Genomic DNA, 19592 nt, shown 5'->3' with positions numbered 1-19592 from the left:
TGTGTTTCACGTGTGAATATTTTAACACCCTTGGCGGACTCGGTTAGATGCCTCGGCCAAGGTATCCCCGAGGATTAGTTTTGGCTTGAGCCTTGTTTTAATAAAAGACATAAGCCTTAACAACTGTTTTGGTAAATTACAAATATTTTATGGTTTAAGAAACAAATTGAAAACATTATGAAATGGGTTGAAATTTGTTGTTTAAACTTGCCTCCATTTTACTCGCCTTTAGATATTTATGATAATGTCTGTTTACTCATTGGGATTGCAAAATCTCACCTAACTCCTTTCCACCCATTTCAGATTCAGTATAGACTGTAGATAGCTGATCTCATCGAGGACTACCATTGGATCTGCATTTTCCAAACCGTAGGTTCATAGTCCTCTTTACTTTTGTTTATTCGGGGGCCCTCTTGTTATTGTAAATTAAATTAAATATTTTGACTTACTGTATTTCAGTATGTATAAATTTATTTAGCTTTTACGCTATAAAATTATTCACGTATAACTCTATAAATATTGTTTTATAATAAAATAGAATATTTCCCTTAATATTTCTTTTATTTTCTTATTATATTCAAATAACCGTAATTTCGTTTTAAATGAAGATTTTAGACTTTTAAACTCATTTTGAATATGAATTATGTATTTTGTACTTGTATATTATGTTTTAGCCAGTTTTGAAATTTTTGAGAAAAAATGACCAAAATACCCCTGTGTGGCGAAAATTTTATTTTGATTGTTTTTGATCTAAAATAGTAAATATTCTCTAAAAACTCGATATTTAACAATGATTGCTCACAGGAAAGGAAAGAAACTGATATGTAAGCCTTGCGGGGTTCCGGTTGGCATTCCGGATAATGAGTGTCAATCGGGACGTCGCGGCGATTGTCATGGGCCTGAGGAAGGTTCCGGGTCGTGACAGTAAACATAAAAAACATTCTATTGAGCATGTAAATGACGTCGTAATTATTTTATAGAATAGGGTTTGACATACAAACTAGCTTTTCTATCATATGTACTTTATTAGAGCACTAATTTCAACATATTTAATCTACCCTTGGTAGTATGTCAAAATCATCCCTGTCTCGGTTGCAATCTAGAAGAATCTCTCCTCTGCATATTCGTATGAGCTGGTGGAGATGGAGCAGCTACCGTAGCCCGTCCTAACTGTGGGCAATCTCTCCTAATGTGACTCGGTTGATCACAACGAAAACATCGTGCAGGCCCTCTGCACGGTCCAACATGATAATTCCCACAATTTCTGCATCTATGTGAACTTCTTGAAACAGAGGAGTCTTTGCCCCTTTTTGGTGGCTGACTAGAAGATACACTCAGATTTCTTCTTTTTGCTAACTCAGCTCGCAGACTCCTATTTTCATTCGCAAGCTTCTCAGCTCTTAAAGCCATTCGCACCACCTCTTTAGCCACGGTTGCGTCCGACTCACCCATAAAAGAAACACAACTATGTTGCCTAGCCTCTTTAAGCTTCTTAGAATCAGAAACATCCAGCACTAGTGGTGGGAGAAGAAGTGGGGATGGTGGTACTGAAAGAGGAGCTAGAGGAACTGTAGGAAGAGCTTGACCAGCCTGAGCCTGGCCAGCAATAGTAGTAAAGAAGGCTGCTAATGCCTGAACTGCCCCAAGAGGCATAGCAGGAATACTAGTAAGTGGCAGAGGAGGTGGAGGATGTGGAGGAGTCTCGGTCTGTTCAGCAGCAAGTGCTACCCGAATGGTGGATGCAGTCGATTCCTCCTCTATTGCACCTAACTGACGACATTGGAAACGACCTCTTCCCCTCCCAACTGATCTAGTGAAAGGTGGTTGTTCGCACCGAGGGGACATTATAATCTATAAGAGGGAACAAAGTGAGTTTAGGCAACCTCAGGCTCTATATGCTTATGCATGTATTTTATTCAACCTAACCTAACTTAACTCGAGGCCACATTAACACTGTAAATTTTTAAAACAGCTTTAAAATAACTTTAAAACCAAAACTCTAATCTTTAAAACCAACAGCTCTGATACCAACTTAATTGTCACAACCCGAAACTCCTATCGAGCCCGTGACAACCGCCTCGACGTCTCGATCGACATTCATTACCTGGAATGTCAACCGAAACCCCGCAAGGCTTTAATATCAGCTTCTCATTCCCCCTGTGGGTAACTGTTTCCAAATACCACATTCTAAAAGATTTTAAATTGTTTCCAACTTAAACAAATAAAATAATAATTTTCGTCTCACAGGGGTATTTTGGTCATTTATCCCAAAAATCTCAAAATCATCTAAAAATATAGTATGTAAGTGGAAAACACATATTTCATAATCAAAAATAATTTTGGATGTCTAAAACATTCGTTTAAAATGTAATTATGACTGTTATAATAAAATAAAAATATTAAATAAAATATTCAATTTTCACATAAAACGATATTTTAAGAACACTGCATAAATAATTTTTATAGCGTAAAAGTAAAATAAATTCTTACATACCGTAATACAGATAACCAAAGTATAGAATTTAATTTACAGTGACACGTGGGCCCATGAATGACCAAAAGTATCAAAAGAAATGAACCTACAGTCTTTGGATGTGGCAAGTTCAACTGTAATCCTCGCCGATATCAGTTATCTACAATCTATTCTGAGCCTGAAATGGGTGGAAATGAGAGTGGTGAGATTATAAAATCCCAGTGAGTAAACAAACATCACTCAAAATATCTAAAGTCGAGTAAAATGAGACTATTAAAATATTTCCTCAAAATGTAATTTATCATTTTTCAACTTATTTCAACCAAATGAAATCAAGTTATTTAAAGCAAGTAATCAGTATGGCTTATGAATTTTTTAAAAAGCTTGGCTCATGCCAAAAATTATTATCATACTCAATTATCTGGGATACCTTGACCGAGGGCTATCCCAACTGAGTCTGCCAAGGCTATTAGAAAGTCATGTTTTTATTTTGAAAACATAGCCGTTCCTTGGCGTTGGCCGAATTCCCCTTCACGTGGTGGTTTGGCGTGAAGTGAACTTTGAAGTTAAACCTCGGGAGTTACCCTACTCACCTCTCCAACAGAGGTAAAAATATAACAGGATTCCGTGCCCCTCTAATAGGCTAGTCCACAGAACCCAGCCCACTACAGCAAGTCAAACCTACCATACAATAAAATTTTGACAACATGACAGGGCTAATATATTACTACCCAGCTTGCAAGGGTAAAATAAAGCAATTCTTACAATTCATAAAAAACACAGCCCAACCAATCATGCCAATACAATAACATAAGCCATTAATTCAATTTTAAATTTACAACATATCAGTGGTCTCCAATTACTCTATTTTCAAAATTGTTATTTCGTTTCAAGACAATTTATAAAATAGTTTCATTTAAACTCATTTTGTTTACAAAACATAAAAATTTACCATTTGAACTCATTTTCATAAAATTCACCAAAACCGAATAAAAACATACTTTAGATAATTAAAATGATGGTAAGGTTAGTCATCGTGTCTAGAGTGGGGATTTTTGAAATACTCAGACTACTAGTCCTCGGGTGCAATTCCCTTGCCTTTATCGGAGGACTCACCACCTTGACACAGTGCAAAATCGAGAAATTCACCACATTGGTACTAAATTGAAATTAAACTAATTTAGACTACTAATGCTTGATATGGAATGCAAAAATGTCTAAATTTTTGCCTAAATGCGGTGTTAGCCTATTTCGGTCTTTTACTCGATAAATCGATATACTCGTCCGTTTAAACTGAAAATTAATTTTTTTTAGTTTTTATACCTCAATTGCACCCAAATTGACTTAATGTCCCTCAGTGTGGTGCAAATTATCAATCCCGATAGCAAATTACGAAAATACCCCTAGTGGGTAAAAATTTATATTTTTTGCTCTGAAAATTTCAATTATTTTTCTAGGCTCATAATTCATCATTATTCATCATAATTCCTCAAATAAACATCAAGATCAGCAGCCAATATTCCCCTAGAAAATTCGGCATAATGGATTTCAATGGGAGAAAATTATATCTCTAGCTTATTTTTGCTATATTTCAATATAACTTAACTAAAATCACTTAATTCAATTAAAATCAACCAAAAACAAGCTCAAAACTCATCCATGGAGATTTGGCCAGCATGGGTGTCCATACCCACTTTCTAATTTTGCATGGAAATGAGAAAAAAATGCATGGGTAGTGAAAATCACAAAGAAAATCAATGAAAGTTACCTTTTCAATGCTTGATTTCTTGATTTCTCTTGATTTTCTCCAAATTTTCACGTTGGGTTCTTATTTGTTTTTTTCCCCCTTTTCTCCCCTGTTTTGGACGGCTGAAGAAGATGAGAATTCTGGAATGTTTTACCTTTTTAAAGGCTAAAATAATATAATATTATTTTATTCATTTTTTTAATGTTTTATTAATTCCTTAAATTGTAGCCATCCATTTGTTTCCAAATTTTCACCATACACTTGTCTCACATATCCATAGCTTAGATAAAATTCTCAGACTTATCCAAAGTCTTGGTGGAGTAATTTTTGAAATTTACACTTTTACCCCCGTAAAAGTCAAAAATTACATTTTTGCCTCAAAAACAGAAAAATTGCCCATAGACATATTTTCCATCTCTTATACTCATACCATTCTCCAATTTGTCAAATTTGATCTAAATTCTCTCAAAATCTCAAATCTTATCCGCGGGTGGTAAAATTACGATTTTGCCCCTACACTCTAGAAATCACCGAAATTAAACTTTTTCATTGCCAAACCCTCAAATTATACTCCAATAAGTCAAATGGGGCCAAAAAAAAAATTTCTTTTCTAAAAATTCCCATTGTGTCCCTAGGTGTCAAATGACCATTTTGCCCCTAGATAGTGAAAATTCCGATTTGACTCCAAATTGATCCTCAAACTCCAAATCACCATATTAAACCATTCTGAGACTTTAATATTCTTAATTTCATTTTAAATTCTCTATTTGATCTAGTTCGAGACTTAAATTAACTTAATTGTACTGTTTGGTACATTGTCATCTTTTAACGATTTTTCTTTCGGGGCTTTCCAAGTATGCAAGCATATTGTCAATCATATGAATGACATGGAAAGTATTTTATAAGGTTGGGCTTGACATTTATAATCTTATAAAGAAATTCGCTTGAATTTGTTTTTCATTTTTTGTTAAAACATATCACAATTTGATGTTTGCATCAAGAAACGTCATGCAAAAGCCATCTATTGATAAGAAAGTCCATTTATAGTCACTCATGCCTTTGAAAGCCTATTTATTCACTTGAAATGGTTATATAATCTTACAAAAGATATTGAATTGAATTTTTTTTCATTTTTTGTTAAAATAGATCATAATCTGATGTTTGCATCAAGAAACACGAAGCGAAAGCCAAACATTGACATGAAAAGCCCATTTACAGTCACTCATACTTTCGAAAGACTCGTTACTTGCTTTACATGGTTTTATAATCTTATAAATGATTTTAAGTCAAAATTGTATCACTTTCTGTTCAAAACATATCATAATTGGATGTTTGTATTGAAAAGCTTATAGCAAAAGCCATTCATTGACAAGAAAAGTCCGTTTATACTCACTCATGCCTTCAAAACCCTTACTACTCGCTTTAAGTGGTTTTATAACTTTTTAAATGATTTTAAAGTGAATTTTTTTATTTTTGTTTAAACAGATTATAATTTGATGTTTGCATTGGGAAACAGAAGAGAAAGCCATCGGTTGACAAGAAAAGTCCATTTATAGTCCCTCATGCCTTCCAAAGCTTAGTTACTCGCTTGGAATGGTTAAATAATCTTTTGAATGATTTTAAATTGAATTTTGTTAATTTTTGGTTAAAGCATATCGTAATTTGATGTTTGCATTAGGAAACATAAAGCGAAAGGCATCCATTGATAAGAAATGTCCATTTATAGTCGCTAATTCCTTCGAAAGGCTAGTTACTTGCTTTAAAAGGTTTTTGTCACAGCCTAATTACCGACGCATAGGACCAATGGGCATTGCCCACTAAGCCCAAGCAAGCTTATGTATGCAATCTCGATCATTATTCCAAACCATCATTTCTCAAACCCATATTGTAATTCTCAACTAAAAATATTTCAATAACATTTTATAGTAACCCAATACTCACAATTATATTATGCTAACATAGTATCACTCATTTGCCACCTTACAGTGGCTTTAGTAATCAAATATACATATTTGATTTTTTAACATGAATCTTAGTGGTCTTCATTACTTATACATGTTCAAAAGCATAAGACTCTTGACCGTCAGCAGAGTGACCGTGGGTGAAGGTACAGTTACTGAGATGCCATAGTACCTACCAAGAAGGCGAGCATATGTGTGCGACTCAATCTAGATCCAAAGTACCTCCAAATCTGAAAACATGAATTTTAAAAATGTGAGTATAAAACTTAGTGAGTGAACATAAGAAGGGAACAAGCAATCAATAGGAAGAATTTAGAAATCATGATGCACTTGTTTCAAAAACAATGCAATTGATTTAATTTCTTACTAAAAACCCCTCATTTCAAACTTTGATTAATAACCTCACAGTGTTGCAACAACCCATGATCAATCCATGAAGTTAAATGGGTGAAAAATACGTCAAAAACCGAATAGGGTAGCATGTAGGATAGAATGTTTCTCGCTGCAGCAAAAAACAGTACCAGTTTGCATGTGTTTCAGTTTTTCTGGCATATCTCCTATTACAAAAGTCCAATTGACCTGATTTTTGAACCATTAGAAAGACAAGAGTTAGGGATACAACTTTTATGTTTACCACTTTCCTCAGTTCAGACGTAAAGGTGGTCAAAATATTCATCAAAGTGAATGCACTACACCAGAATTCGAGAGTTCTCGCTGCAGCGAGATTTATTTTTGCTGCAGCGAGTTTTCTGCTGCCAAAATAGAATGTTTCTCGCTGCAGCTAGAATGCTTTCTTGCTGCAACGAGAAGCAGGGCACCTAAGTGTAAAAAGGACCTCCTTTGCACTAAAAATCCATTTGGTGTTGCAATGAACTCAATTTGCAAAAAAATGGGACATTCTTAAGATTCATCATGCCAATTTCAACATGAAATGCTCAAAAGTTTCCAAAGTTCAACATGCCAAAATTTCACATGCATTACAACCATATACCATATATGTATATTGTAAAACTCGACCCTATAAACACATGTCATGACATACATGCACTGAGTAGCATGTTATTATGCTAGGAAAGCACCTAAGAATAGACGAAATCCGGTATCATACCTAATGGTATACTTAAGTTGATTTAACCTCGAACTAGTTCAAGTAGAAATCATAGGATGAAATTTAATATTTTATAGTCCAGAAATGACTAAAAATGATTGTTCGGAGTTCGAGGGTTCATTTGGGGAAAAATTGAAAATTTTAATGTTCAAGGGCAAAATCGTCATTTTGCCACCTAAGATAATAACTTTGATTATGGAGTAAAATTTTTGATCAAGATTAACTATTTGGAGTATAATTTAATGATAGGAAGTGAAAATTTTCAATTCCGACAATTTTCGAAACATAGGGGCAAAACGGTAATTTTGTCACCTCAGGGTAAAAACCATAATTTTCACCACCCAAAACTTGTCAAAATCATAGGATTTACTTATTTTTGGTATGAATAACTATGGTATTTTAAGTGGTGAAAAATTTAAGTTTAAAGGATGAAATTTTAAAAATGGGCCAATGAAAAAGTGACACATGGCACTTTTTAATTGTTTAATATTATTTTAATGAAAAGTCAGCCCATTTAAACCCCATATTAAGTGATGGCCGGCCATAAGGAGAGAACAAGAGAGAAAATAGAGAGGAAAGGAAGAAAAGAGAAAAACCAAAGGAAAACTAGAAAATTCAAAGGGCAAATCGCGTTTTTCGACCATTTACTCGTCTAACGGTAAGATTTTTCGACTTTAGCTTGATTTCTACCTTTCTTATGCCTTTGTTTCCATTTAGCATGCTTGAGGAGAGAGATTAAAAAGTGATATCAAGGGCTGGACGAAAATCAAGGGGGAGGAATTTGAAATTTTTATGTTTTGATTTTTAGTTAAATTGATAGTTTTAGTTAGTTAAATGTGTATAGAAATCAAATTGGGCAAGAAAGCATGAAATTTTCACAATACCCACCCTTGGCTGAATGTTCAATGATGTACAATGTTGATGAACTAATTTTTATTCTAAGAGAAATGAAGAGAAAATGATGAAAAATGGTTAAATGTGATAGAAAAACAAAGTGGAAGATTTACCAAATTAATGTCCCATTTTTGACCGAATTTTTCAAGGAGGAAAGTGAGCTGATTTTGGTGATTTTAGAAGGTTATTGGCTGATATTTAATGGTTAGAAATGTTGGAGAGAAAATGGGACAATTTAGAGCTAAAATGGAGCGCGTTAGCAATTTAACGGGTAAAGTGCCAAAAATAGGTTAATACCGCGTTTAAGCCGTTTTAGGCTATTGCATTTCATACCATGCATTAGTATAGGATTTAAGTCAATTATATAGTGATTTAGCAACAATGTGGTGAATTGTGTAAATTTTGCAATTTGTTTAGGAGGAGAGCCTTTCGGTAAAGGCAAGGAAGTCGTACCCGACGAACAGTGATCGGGGCACCTAGGAAGCAGTTAGTTTGTACAAACGGTGAGTAAACTTATTATTATTGTAAATTATCTAGAGTTTATTTTTAAATGATCTTTATGTATTTTATGAAATGAAAATGAGATTTTCGATGTTTTAGAAATAAATGTGACAAATAAAAATATATTGTGTTGATTATAAAATTGAGTAATTGGAGGCTGACAATTATTTTGAAATATATATTTTCCTATGAATGGCTTATGAAATATGAGTATAGGTGGCTATATTTGATAAATTGCATTGGGAATTTATGTAAGCTGTTTTTATTATGCAGGCTGGATAAATAAATAAAAGCCACGTTATACTGTCAAAATTTTATTAAAATTGGTGGGTTTAGTCACTGCAATGACGGGTTTCCATGGACTGCCTATTAGAGGGGCACGGTAAACCCGGTTTCATAGTTACTCTTGTTGTAGAGGTGAGGAGGGTAACTCCCGGGGTAGTGTTAGAGTTCACTTCACGTCGAACCCCACGTGAATGTGTAACTAGCCCAACGCCAAGGAATGACTTGTTTTCAAAACTAGAATGTGTTTAACATGTAAATATCTTAACAACCTTGGCGGACTCGGTTAGATGCCTCGGCCAAGGTATCCCCGAGGACTAGATTTTGGCTTGAGCCATGTTTTTAATAAAGGTTATAAGCCTTGACAATTGTTTTGGTAAATTACAAATATTTTATGGTTTAAGAAAGAAATTGAAAACCTTATGAAATGGTTTGTAATTTGTTGTTTAAACTTGCCTCCATTTTACTCGCCTTTAGATATTTATGATAATGTCTGTTTACTCATTGGGATTGCAAAATCTCATCCACCTCCTTTCCAAACCTTTCAGGCCTGTGGTAGCTTGTAGATACCTTATTTTATCGAGGATTCCAGTTGACATCTCTATCTCACAGACAGTAGGTTACTATCACCAACACTTGGTGTAGTTGTGGGCCACTTGTCATTATAATTATTATTGTACATTATAACTTTGTAAATTATAGTATGTATGAATTTATTTTGTTCTCACGCTACAAAAATTATTTATGTATGGTTCTATAAAAATTGTTTTATAAGAAAATAAAATATATTATCAAATTTTTTTATTTAGTCTAGTTAGCCAACTTTTCACTCTAAATGGATGATTAAGATTACAAAAATTTATTTTAAATCGGTAGTGGATATTTTCTACTATACGTTGTATTTTTATCAGGTTTCGAAATTTTTTTTTGATAAAAATGACCAAAATACTCTTGTGTGGTGAAAATTTTATTTTGATTGTTTTCGATCTAAAATAGTTTCTATTCTCTTAAAACTCGATATTTAGTGACTATTGCTCACAAGGGAGGTGGAAAATTGATGCAAGAGCCTTGCGAGGTTTCCGTGGATATACCGGGTAATGAAGGTTTACCGAGACTTCGCGGCGGTTGTCATGGGCCCGAGGGAGGTTCCAGGTCGTGACATATATATATATATATATATATATATATATATATCAATCATCATGCACACCCTCTCATCATCATCAGCTCATATGCAACGGCTTATGCATACTCCTACTCGCACATAGCCGGGTCAACAACGGCTTATGCGCACTCCTACTCGCACATAGCCTGGTCAATATCATTACACATTATTATTCATATATATATATATATATATATATCAACATAATGTAGTAGTACAACAATCCATAATAGCCACGTGTCACATATAGAAACAATTTATCAAAGGTTTGTTCCCAAGGCACTAGTTTTGAAGATAAAACAAATAAAACACTTTAGGGATTCAATCAAACATACTTGTATACACATCCCAAAACCTTTTTAATGCAAGTTCACTCACCGGGATTATTGAACCTCTAATCGATTCTAACTTCGATTATTACTTCAAACGGACATGTGAGGCCTTATTGAAACCCATCACCCACAATATAATTATAAAAAATATATGAAATACCCCATACTTTGATATGGTGATAAATAAAGTTGATCGAATGCAAATTGAGGTCAATTAAAATGTTTAAAAGTGATAAAAGACGAAAGGAGTAGTGTAGGATAAAATATTCTGGAAGTGAGGCATAATAAGGTATTTTGGGTACCAAGGAGACAAGATAAAATTTTTAGAATAAAATAATAATTTATTAATGAAATAATATTAAAATATTAATATTTAGCCGGATATCGAAATCAGTCAAGAAGAAGGATCATATGGTTGATCCAAGTGGGGGAGAAGATGACAAGCCCGACTTTATAAAAAAAATTTGTCATGACATACATGTGATGGATAGCATGTTTACATGCTAAAAGAGTCCCGAAAAATTTACAAAAGTCAGTATTGTACCTAGACGTACAACAAAGTTGATTTAAGCCTTGAACTAGATCAAATAGAGATTTTATGATGAAATTAAGAATTTTAAAGTCCCAGAATGGTTTAATATGGTGATTCGGAGTTCGAGGATCAATTTGGAGTCAAACCGGAATTTTCGCTATCTAGGGGCAAAATGGTCATTTGCCACTTGGGGACAAAATGAGAATTTTAGAAAAGATTTTTTTGGCCCCATTTGACTTATTGCAGTATAGTTTGACTTATTGGAGTAAGATTTGAGGTTTAGAAGTGAAAAATTTTAATTTCGGTATAATTTGGAGTAAAAGGGTAAAATGGTAATTTTGCCACCCTAGGGGCAAAATTGTAATTTTCCACCACCAGGACATTTTTCCAGCACATGGTCTTCCTTTATCCTCATTTTGACCATTGACTAATTGTGTGGTGGAGATAAAAAGGATTAAAATTTTTAAAATTTTAAAAACGGGCCAATGACATGATGCCATGTGTCATACCTTTATTATTTTATTATTTCTTTATAAAAGGCATAAAATCAGCCCATCTTCCACCCCATGGCCGGCCAAACCAGCAAGAAGAGAGAGAAAACAAAAACAAAACCCTAGAGAGAGAAAATCAAAGAAAAAGTGTGAATTTTCAAGGAAATTAAGTGAAAAAGGTGAGATTTTTCTATTAAGCTTGAGTTTTCTTATTCCTAAGCATTTCTCTTTATTTTCCATGATTAAATTACATGTTTTCATGATGAATTCAATTCTGAAAAATGGGTTAGGAGAGAGAAAGTTGTTAGATTAATTTGATTTTAAGTTATGTTAGTGTTTTAAGTTAGTTTAGCAGATTTAGGAACAAAACAACAAGAAAAGAATTTATTTTCCTCCATTACCATTATTGGCCAAATTTTCTAGGGGAATATTGGCTGATGATCTTGATGTTTATTTGAGGAATTATGATGAATAATGATGAATTATGAGCCTAGAAAAATAATGGAAATTTTCGGAGCAAAAATACGATTTTTACCCACTAGGGGTATTTTCGTAATTTACTACCGAGACTGATAAATTGAATCTCATTCACAGTCATGGAGGTAATTTAGTTATAATTGGAGTGTAGAAAGTGAGAAGAATTGATTTGGAGTTAAATTGGAGATAATAGGCCGAATTAGGTCAACACCGCATTTAAACGGTAGTCGGATAAGTTGTATATCATATCATGCATATATACCGAGCCTGAATTGATTTTATAATGGTCAAGCATTGATGTGATGAATTATGTATTGTACATTGTGGATAGGTGGTGAGCAAAGTACACTGGTAAAAGTACAGAGATTGTGCTTGGAGACTGGGATTAGGAGTACATCGACTCCTAGAACAGTGAGTGAACTTATTATCATCTTAATTATCTAGAGTAGTTTTATACAACTGTGTGATTTTATGGAAAATGGGTTTAAATGGTAAATTGTTATGTTTTAAGAGAAATTGTGATTTTATAAAATGATTTTATAAATTTTCTGAAAAATCGAATATTAGTTTTGAAAATAGAGTAATTGGAGACTGTCTGCTTGTGTTGCTAATTTATGGTTTTGAATTGAATGGCTTATGACAATAAATGAGCATGAATGGCTAAACTGATTTTGGTGTTATAATTATTTATACTGTGTATTCATCCTTAAGAGGCTAGGTTGCGATAAATTGCCATGTCATGCTAGAATGAATTTTATTGATTGGTGGATTATATATTAATTATTTACTGCTGAGGGGGTTATGTGGACCAGCCTATTAGAGGGGCACGGTAAACTCCATTATATTATTACCTCAAACGGAGAGGCGCGTAGGGTATCTCCTGGGGTAAAGCTTAGGGTTCACTTCACGCCAAACCACCACGTGAAGGGGAACTCAGCCAACGCCAAGGAACGACTGTATTTTTCTCAAACTAAAAATATATTTTAAGTGTATACAAAATTTTAACAGCCTTGGCAGACTCGGTTAGATGCCCTGCGCAAGGTATCACCGAGTATGAGTTTTGGCACGAGCCAAAGTTTTAAGAAATTCATAAGCCAAGTTGATTACTTGATTTATATGGATTGATTTTATTTGGTTGAAATGAACTGAAAGGTAATGAAATTACAGTATGATGACTTATTTTAATTGTCTCCATTTACTCAGCTTTAGATACTTTAGATGGTATCTGTTTACTCACTGGGTTTATAAAATCTCACCCCTTATTCCTATACATTTTTCAGGCTCAGGACAGTTTGTAGATAGTCGAGTAGGACGAGAACTAAGCTCGAAACTGCATTATAGAAAGTAAGAGTTCACAGTCTTACATCCTCTTGGTCAATTGGAGCCCACGTGTCATTGCAGATCAAAACTTATATTTTGGTTATCTGTATTTCTATTCATACAATTTTTACTTTACTTTCATGTGCGAAAAATTATTTACGAATATTTCTATAAAAATTTATTTTATGAGAAAATAGAATATTTTATTTATTATTTTTGAATAGTACTGGTTGTCAACAATTTGCTTTCAAATGAACGTTTTAGATACTTAATCGTTTTTAAATCATTAAATATATATATTTTGCTTACCTACTACATTTTTAGCAAGTTTTGAGATTTTTTGACGAAAAATTACGAAAATACCCTTGTGAGCCAGAAAATAATATTTTATTGTTCTTATTTGAAAATGACTTATGATTTTTTTGAAATGCGAGATTTAATAACTGTTGCTCACCGGGGATATGCGAAAGCTGATACGAGAGCCTTGCAAGGTTTCGATCGACATTCGGGGTGAAGAATGTGTCACGACCCGGAACTCCCCATCGAGCCTGTGACAACCGCCGCGAAGCCTCGACAAACATTCTTCACCCCGAATGTCGATCGAAACCTCGCAAGGCTCTCGTATCAGCTTTCGTACTTCCCCGGTGAGCAATAGTTATCAAATAATCAAAATACGAAGGATTACAAATCATTTCCAAATCATAACATAACATACTGTTTTTTTTTTTTTTGCTCACAGGGGCATTTTCGTCATTTTTATCGAAAACCTCGAAACTTGCTAAAAATGTAGTAGGTAAGCCGAAAATATATATTTAATGATAAAAAAAAAATTAAGTATCTAAAATGTTCATTTGAAGTGAAAATTTGACCATTTGAATATGATAAAAATATTCAATAAAATAAATTATTTTCTTGTTAAAATAGTTTTCATAAAAGTATCGGTACATAATTCTTATAGCGTAAAAGATAATTATATTCATATATACTATAAAGCAAATAACCAAAGCATAAAATTTCTTTTACAGTGACACGTGGGCCCATATCTATCCAAAATGCATCGGAAGCTGGAAACCTACAGCTTTTACCGATTCGAGTCCAAATGAATGTCCTTGTTCAAGTCAGCTAACTACGAAATTCCCTGAGCCTGAAATGTGAGGAAATGAGGGTGGTGAGATTATAAAATCCCAGTGAGTAAACAGATACCATCAAAAGTATCTAAAGTCGAGTAAATGGAGACAATTAAAACAAGTCATCATACTGTAATTTCATTACCTTTCAGTTCATTTCAACCAAATAAAATCAATCCATATAAATCGAGTAATCAACTTGGCTTATGAATTTCTTAAAACTTTGGCTCGTGCCAAAACTCATACTCAGTGATACCTTGCGCAAGGCATCCAACCGAGTCCGCCAAGGCTGTTAAAATTTCATATACACTTAAAATATATTTTTAGTTTGAGAAAAATACAGCCGTTCCTTGGCGTTGGCTGAGTTCTCCTTCACGTGGTGGTTTAACGTGAAGTGAACCCTAAGCTTTACCCCAGGAGATACCCTACGCGCCTCTCCGTTCGAGGTAATAATATAATGGAGTTTACCGTGCCCCTCTAATAGGCTGGTCCACGGAACCCCCTCTGCAGTAAATAATTAATATATAATCCACCAATCAATAAAATTCATTCTAGCATGTCATGGCAATTTATCACAACCTAGCCTCTCAAGGCTGAATACACAGTATAAATAATTATAACACCAAAATCAGTTTAGCCATTCATGCTCATTTATTGTCATAAGCCATTCAATTCAGAACCATAAATTTGCAACACAAACTAGCAGTCTCCAATTACTCTATTTTCAAAACCAGTATTCGATTTTTCAGAAAATTTATAAAATCATTTTATAAAATCACAATTTCCCTTAAAACATAACAATTTACCATTTAAACCAATTTTTCATAAAATCACATAGTTGTATAAAACTCTAGATAATTAAGACGATAATAAGTTTACTCACTATGTCTAGAATGCAGACTTTCGAAGCACTCTGTCTACTGGTCCTCGGATGCAATTTCCTTGCCTTTATTGGAGGACTCACCACCTTGACACAGTACAAAATCGAGAATTTCACTAAGTTGGTACTAAATCAAAATTAAACTAATTTGGACTACCAATGCATGATATGGAATGCAAAAATGCACTGGTAACTATCTAAATCCTGTATTAGCCTAATTCGTCTTATCACCCGATTAAATTCCTAACGGGTTCGTTTAAACTCCAATTTAATTCTTTTCAGTTTCTATACCTCAATTGCACCCAAATTAACTTAATGTCCCTCAGTGTGATGCAAATTATCAGTCCCAACAGTAAATTACGAAAATACCCCTAATGGGTAAAAATTCGTATTTTTGCTCCGAAAATTCCCATTATTTTTCTAGGCTCATAATTCATTATTCCTTAACCAATTCTCCTAGAATAAAATCAAACTCATCCTCACTCACTACATGGTAAATTCAGCCATTAATGGTTGGGGGAGAAAATAAATTCTTTTCTTGTTGTTTTGTTTCTAAATATGCTAAACTAACTAAAAACACTAACATAAATTAAAATCAAATAAATCCAACAACTTTCTCTCTCCTAACCCATTTTTTCAGAATTGAATTCATCATGAAAACATGTAATTTAATCATGAAAAATAAAGAGAAATGCTTGGGAATAAGAAAACTCAAGCTTAATAGAAAAAATCTCACCTTTTTCACTTAATTTCCTTGAAAATTCACACTTTTTCTTTGATTTTCTCTCTCTAGGGTTTTGTTTTCTCCTTTCTCTCTCTTGTTTCTTGCTTGGCCGAATGTTGAAGAAGAAGAATGGGTGGGCTGATTTTTTTATGCCTTTTTTATTGTTTAATGAAATAATATTATTTTATTCATATTTTAAATATTTTATTAATTCATTTGTTTTTTCTAGCCATCCATTTGTCCTAATTTTTCCACCATGCATTCCCTTTGACTTATCCAAGCCTTAAGTGAAATTTCCAGATTTTTCCAAAGTTTTGGTGGAGCAAATTCTTCAAAATTACACTTTTGCCCCCGAACTTTTCAAAAATTACATTTTTGCCCCAAAAATTGAAAATTTGCCATAATGCATAATTTGCACTCCTCATACTCATTTCACACTCCAAATAATTAAATTTGATCAAAATCCTTTCAAAAAATTAAATTTTCGATTTCGAATGGTAAAATTACCATTTTACCCTTTTACTCTAAATTATACCGAAATTAAGATTTTTCACTTCTAAACCTCAAATCTTACTCCAATAAGTCAAATGAGGCCAAAAATCTTTTCTAAAAATTTTCATTTTGTCCCTAGGTGGCAAATGACCATTTTACCCCTAGATAGCGAAAATTTCGGTTTGACTCCAAATTGATCCTCGAACTCCGACTCACCATATTAAACCATTATGGGACTTTAAAATTCTTAATTTCATCGTGAATTTTATATTTGATCTAGTTCGAGGCTTAAATAAACTTTGTTGTATGTCTAGGTACAATATCGACTTTTGTAATTTTTTTTTTTCGGGACTCTCTTAGCATGCAGACATGCTATCCATCACATGTATGTCATGAAAATTATTTTTATAGAGTCGGGCTTGTCATCTTCTCCCCCACTTGAATCAACCATATGATCTTTCTTCTTGACTGATTTCGACATCAGGCTAAATATTAATATTTTAAAAATTTTATCTTGTCTCCTTGGTACCTGAAATACCTTATTATGCCTCACTTGACTTCTGAATTGCCTTTTATCTTACAAATTCTCCTTTGATAAAATTATTATTATTTTATTATTATTTTCTCACTTGCGAAACATTTTATCCTAAACTACTCCTTTCGTCTTTTATCACTTCTAAACATTTTAATTGACCTCAATTTGCATTCAATCAACTTTATTTATCACCATATCAAAGTATGGGGTATTTCAATCTCCCCCACTTAAATAGAATTCGTCCTCGAATTCCCGTCGATGTTGCGTTATCAATCTCCTTCTATGATCCTACTCCTTGTTCCTTCTATAGGGACATTCAATTTATTTCCCTCGTTCACCTTCAGTTCAATTAAATGCTTTATTTACGGCAATTATCATCCTTTGGAATCGGATCAGTAATACTTTTCACAACCATGATCTCTTATATCTAGACACTAAGCATGCCTTTATCACCATTATTACATTTGAACCATAACTTCATCTCAATTATACCGATTTCGATCACATATCATACTTACTTATGTATACCTATTCATCGTTTTATTAATTTGCTCCATACCAATTTTCTCAACCTTGATTCATCCATCTTATACTGGTCTATACCTTTCCTTTATTAGAGTTCCATTAAGAACTTAAACAATTCAAGGTTTACCTTCAAAGTCACTCATAACTTTAATCGTTCATTGCATGTCCGTTAACACTTTAGCTCACTAACCTTTCTAGACACTATTTCAAAATCTCTCAATTACTGAGAACCATTCTTCACTTTAGTTATTAAAATTATCAATTTCATATATACATAGATACATGCATTTTCAAATGTCAACATCTCTCTTTATATATAGGAACCCATGTGTTCACATGCCTTGGACTACATTCCCCCTTTATTCATCCATATCCCAATCCTAGTTTCAATATAATAATTCTTATTGTGCATGTCAACCTTCTTATTATACTTGTGTATAACTTCATATCATTCATATCATTTCCAACCATATGTTTGAGTTTCCTTATACTATATATCATTTATCACAATGTCATCTCCATTGAATTATAATCTATTATACGTGTATGCTTTATAATCCTATTGATGCCTCAAAGATTTATCTCAACTTGATCATTGCATCTCATGCAATACCACAATTCCTAAGAGTCATCCTTTTTGTCCTTAATCATCTTTCATGCCTCTATATTACCTTGTATCTTTTTTGCATTACGATATTGATTTGTCACTTAAGACTCAAACCCATTTGAATCATGTATGCCTTAAGCATTTTCGAATTCCAATTTCCATAATATATTAGGAAAGTTTCATTATCTGACTTCATTTTCAAGGTCAACTTCTATCATCCTTTGTTCCACTCCTTCATATGAACATAACACCATTCTTCCTTAACTAATTTATAAATTGTACTTGAAATTGTAAAACTTAAAACTAGATTCCCCTCAAGTATTTTTCAATATTAATACTAATATCACTCTCAGCTTACAGCTTCCTTTTTATAATCACATAACTTAGTGCTTGCTTTAACGAGATCCAGAGCAAAACTTCTCTTGAGTATTTCCTTGGGAATATCTATCTTAAACTTATGTCTCACAGCATGTGATCCCTTAACTTGTGATTTAGCCGTTAGGCTTCTCAGCAAGTTTTAAAAATTTTACGTTTCATACTTGCTGTGTATGATTATAATCTCTTCTCAAAGATGTTTATGTATTCCTAAAACACTTACTCTTAAAGATATATAAATACGTACTCATCCATTCAATCCCTAACTCATCTTCAGAGGTTTCCAGGGTGCCACACAATTAGCCTCATGTTGTTACTAACCCTTGTCATTTTACTGTATCAAAACAGATATTACAAATTCTCGTAATGATATTCTATATAAACTGATTTTCTATACCAGTCTCGTAATTCTTCCTTCACACTTTCATTATTTGGTATCTCATCTCAATATAGTCATTTCAAGAATCTTTCAATTTTTTTTTCTTTTAATTATATGCCTATATACAAGGCAATAAAGAAGTTTTTCAATTCATTTGGGTAAACATTCTCCAAAATATTTAAGACTCCCAGATAACAAAACACAATGACCAACAACCAAAATTCAATTTGTAAGCTCAATATCGTGTCACTCCCATCTTACTCATGCATCATAGGCGTGAGATATTCGGAGCATTATAGCGTTGAACAATCAATGTTGAAGTACTGTAGCTATTAGAAATTTTCTCATCAAAGCTATTTGTTTGCATTCAAAGTCACCACATCAATCATTCTCAACCAGTGGTTTCCCTTTTAGATATATATCATGAGTTCCATAAGTATAGGTACCTTCTATTTTCTTGTCATACACACTAAGCTAGATTAATACTTTCATCTCATGTCATCTTTTGACGTTTATCAACATTCATAAAATTCCACCTCAAAACATCCTTTCCATACAGTGTAATAAGTTCATGATAAATATACCACTCCACACATAAGTTGCTTACTATCTACAACTTTCCTCAAATTTATTGTCATCCTTATCCCATTTATCTTCTTTGTCTT

At 33.2% G+C, this 19592-nt stretch overlaps 2 long non-coding RNA genes across 2 annotated transcripts in view; both read right to left on the bottom strand.

The window, feature by feature from the left end:
• Positions 1-2633: 2633 nt before the first annotated feature.
• Positions 2634-19592, bottom strand: part of LOC148763651 (uncharacterized) — a 36248-nt gene continuing 19289 nt past the window's right edge. Inside the window, exon 3 of the long non-coding RNA XR_016025062.1 lies at positions 2634-2651. This is a non-coding gene — a long non-coding RNA (uncharacterized LOC148763651). The remainder of the gene's footprint in view (positions 2652-19592) is intronic.
• Positions 14237-16398, bottom strand: LOC148763653 (uncharacterized). Its single transcript, XR_016025500.1, has 3 exons — positions 16027-16398; positions 15294-15377; positions 14237-14427 (listed from the first exon to the last, which is right to left on the bottom strand). It is a non-coding gene; the product is annotated as an uncharacterized LOC148763653 (long non-coding RNA).

Source organism: Theobroma cacao, chromosome 3 (genome assembly GCF_053813885.1).
Source record: "Theobroma cacao isolate CCN51 chromosome 3, ASM5381388v1, whole genome shotgun sequence".
Taxonomy (NCBI): domain Eukaryota; kingdom Viridiplantae; phylum Streptophyta; class Magnoliopsida; order Malvales; family Malvaceae; genus Theobroma; species Theobroma cacao.
The sequence above is the reverse complement of the archived record's forward strand: the minus strand, read 5'-3'. Positions and strand labels throughout refer to the sequence as shown.